General features: G+C 42.3%; 1 pseudogene across 1 annotated transcript; it reads left to right on the forward strand.

Annotated features, from left to right (window-relative positions):
* The first annotated feature begins 2,079 nt into the window (after positions 1-2,079).
* Positions 2,080-3,361, forward strand: LOC308648137 (tubulin alpha-1B chain-like; annotated as a pseudogene). The gene has a single exon. The product of its transcript is annotated as a tubulin alpha-1B chain-like (transcript).
* The last annotated feature ends 263 nt before the right edge of the window (positions 3,362-3,624 follow it).

Raw genomic sequence — 3,624 nt, forward strand, 5'->3', positions numbered from 1 at the left:
TAACTATATATGTCCTAGAACATGGCAATCTTTTCTTTTCTGGCTTCTGGATCTTATGTCTTACATAGGAAGATCTTCCCTATTTGGAGACAATTTTTAAAACTCTCATGTTTTCTTCTGGTTCTTTTATGTGTTTAAAAGTATTTTACCATCTGGAATTGACTTTGGTGTAAGGATTAAGGGATGGTTCCAGCTGGTAGTCAGCTGTCCCAAAGCCACATTCTGAATAATCCATCTTTTTTTTCACTACTCTGAAATGCCACCTTTCCATATGTATATTTGGATATAATTTGTTCCATTGATCTAGCTATATATTCAAATGCTATTTCAAGATTTCTTAATTCTATATAGTTTTGAAAAGCCTTTATTATTTGGAAGAAATGGTCTCACTTTAACAGGTTTCTTGTAGAATTATCTTGGCTTCTTGGATTTTTTTTTTTTTTTTAATACTATGGATTGAACCTACTGAGCCACATCCCCAGCCTTTTTTATTTTTTTATTTTGAGACAGGGTCTCATTCAGTTGCTTAGGGCCTCACTAAGTTGCTGAGGCTGGCTTTGAACTTGTGATCCTCCTGCCTCAAACTTCTGAGCTGCTGGGATTATAGATGTTAGCCACCATACTTGGCGATCTTGACTATTTTTGCATGTTTTATTTTTCATATGAACTTTAGAATCAGCTTGTCTAATAAGAAGTTGGAATTTCATTGAGATTACATTAAATTTTTAGATAAATTCAAAGAGAAAAATATATTAGTTCTTTCTATTCAGAAAAGAGTGTATTTTGTTATTCATGTTTTAAAAAAATATTTATTTGCTAGCTATAACTCTAAAGTTTGGGTCCATATAAAATAATTTTAATTGAGTTTATTCTTAGGTATTTTGTGGGTGTTATAACTGAAAAGTTCCTTCTACTGTATTTTTTAACAGGTTCTTTGCACATCAAAAATCAATTGCTAGGGGCTGGGGATGTGGCTCAAGCGGCGAGCGTGCGGCCCGGGTTCGATCCTCAGCACCACATACAAACAAAGATGTTGTGTCTGCCGATAAAATAAATAAATATTAAAATTCTCTCTCTCTCCTCTCTCTCTCCCTCTCTCACTCTCTCTTAAAAACAAACAAACAAAAAAAAACTTTAAAAAAAAAATCAATTGCGGGGCTGGGGATGTGGCTCAAGTGGTAGCGCGCTCGTCTGGCATGCGTGCGGCCTGGGTTCGATCCTCAGCACCACATACAAAGATGTTGTGTCCGCTGTGAACTGAAAAATAAATATTAAAAAAATTCTCTCTCTCTCTCTCTCTCTCTCTCTCTCTCTCTCTCTCTCTCCCTCCCTCCCTCCCTCCCTCCCTCTCTCTTTTAAAAAAAAAAAATCAATTGCTATGCTCATACATTGCTGGTGGGACTGCAATCACTATGGAAAGCAGTATGGAGATTCCTTAGAAAACTTGACCCAGTTATCCTACTCCTTGGTTTATACCCAAAGGACTTAAATCAGCATACTACAGTGATACAGCCACATCAATGTTTATAGCAGCTCAATTCACAATTGCTAAACTATGGAACCAACCTAGATACCCTTCCACATACGAATAGATAAAGAAACCGTGGTATATATACAAAGTGGAATATTACTTCGCTTTAAAGAAAATGAAATTATGGCATCTGCAGGTAAATGGAAAGAGTTGGAGAATATCATGCTAAGTGAAATAAGCCAATCCCAAAGAACCAAAGACCAATGTTTTCTCTGATATGTGGATGCTGATCCATAATGGAGGGGGGACAAGGGAAGAATAGAGGAACTTTGGATTGGGCAGAGGAGAGTGAAGAGAGGGGTGAGGGGGTGGGGTGGGAAAGATGGTGGAATGAGATGGACATTATTACCCTATGTACATGTATGATTGCAAGAATGGTGTGACTCTGTATCATGTACAACCAGAGAAAAGTTGTGCTCCATTTGTGTACAATGAGTCAAAGTGCATTCTGATGTACATGATAACTAATTGGAACAAAAAAAATCAACTCTGAATAACCAGGACCCAGTGTCTGCTCCTTTGCCTTTGCTTCCTAACCCATAGCCACCATGCAGAAGTGCATCTCCATACACGTAGGCCAGGCTGGTGTTCAGATTGGAAACACCTGCTGGGAGCTCTGTTGCCTGGAACATGGCATCCAGCCTGATGGCCAGATGCCAAGTGATAAGACCACTGTGGGAGGAGATGACTCCTTCTACACCTTCTTCAGCGAGACAGGCTCTGGCAAGCCTGTGCCCAGGGCAGTGTTTGTAGACCTAGAACCCACAGTCATTGGTGAAGTTCTCACTGGGACCTACCATCAGCTCCTCCACCCTGAGCAGCTCATCATAGGCAAGGAAGCTGCTGCCAATAACCATCAGAGGCCACTACACCATTGGCAAGAAGATCACTGACCTCGTCTTGGGCCAAATTCATAAACTGGCCAACCAGTGCACAGGTCTTCAGGGCTTCTTGGTTTTCCTCAGCTTTGGTGGGGAAACTGCTTCTGGGTTCACCTCCCGGCTGATGGAATGTCTCTCTGTTGGTTACAGCAAGAAGTCCAAGCTGGAGTTCTCCATTTACCCAGCTGAAGTTGAGCCCTACAACTCCATCCTCACCACCCACACTACCCTGGAGCACTCAGAAACCTTGACGTTGAGCACCTGACCTTGAGCACCAGACCTACACTTGTCTTCCATCACTGCTTCCTTCAGATTCAATGGAACCCTGAATGTTGACCTGACAGAATGCCAGACCAACCTGGTTCCCTATCCCTGCATCCACTACCCTCTAGCCATATATTCCCCTGTCATCTCAGCTGGGAAAGCCTACCATGAACAGCTTTCTACAGCAGAGATCACCAGACAACCAGATGGCAAAATTTGCCCCCCACCATGATAAATACATGGCTTGTTGCCTGTTGTATCATGGTGACATGGTCCCCAAAGACATCAATGCTGCCATTGCCACCATCAAGACCAAATGCAGCCTCCAATTTGTGGATTGATGTCCCACTGGCTTCAAAGTTGGCGATAATTACCAGCTTTCCACTGTGGTGCTTGGTGGAGACCTGGCCAAGGTACGTTGTGCTGTGTGCATGTTGAGTAACCTCACAGCCACGGCTGAGGCTTTGTTCACTGGTACATGGGTGAGGGGATGGAGGAAGGAGAGTTTTCTGAGGCCTATAAGGACATGGCTGCCCTAGAGAAAGATTATGAGGAGGATGGTGTGGATTCTGTTGAAGGAGAGGGGGAGGAAGAAGGAGAGGAATACGAATTAGCTGCTCTTTTCAGCCCTGCAGCATGTCATACTCCCAGAACTCCAGCTTCAGCAGTAGCTAACAGGCATTGAAATTTACTGATTAGATTATCTTCACACAATCATGATCATGTCTGTCTTTTTCCATGTGTACCTGTAAGATTTTTCCATTATGTCTCAAAGTAAAGGCTTTAAAGAAAAAAAAAAATCAATTGATGTCAGGCGCAGTGATGCACACCTATAATCCCAGAGACTGGGGAGACTGAGGCAGGAGGATTGCAAGTTTAAGGCCAGCCTCAGCAGCTTAGCAAGGCCCTAAGCAACTTAGAAAGACCCTGTCTCAAAATAAAAAATAA

This window comes from Spermophilus citellus (assembly GCF_964194105.1).
Source record: "Spermophilus citellus genome assembly, chromosome: 4".
Classification (NCBI taxonomy): domain Eukaryota; kingdom Metazoa; phylum Chordata; class Mammalia; order Rodentia; family Sciuridae; genus Spermophilus; species Spermophilus citellus.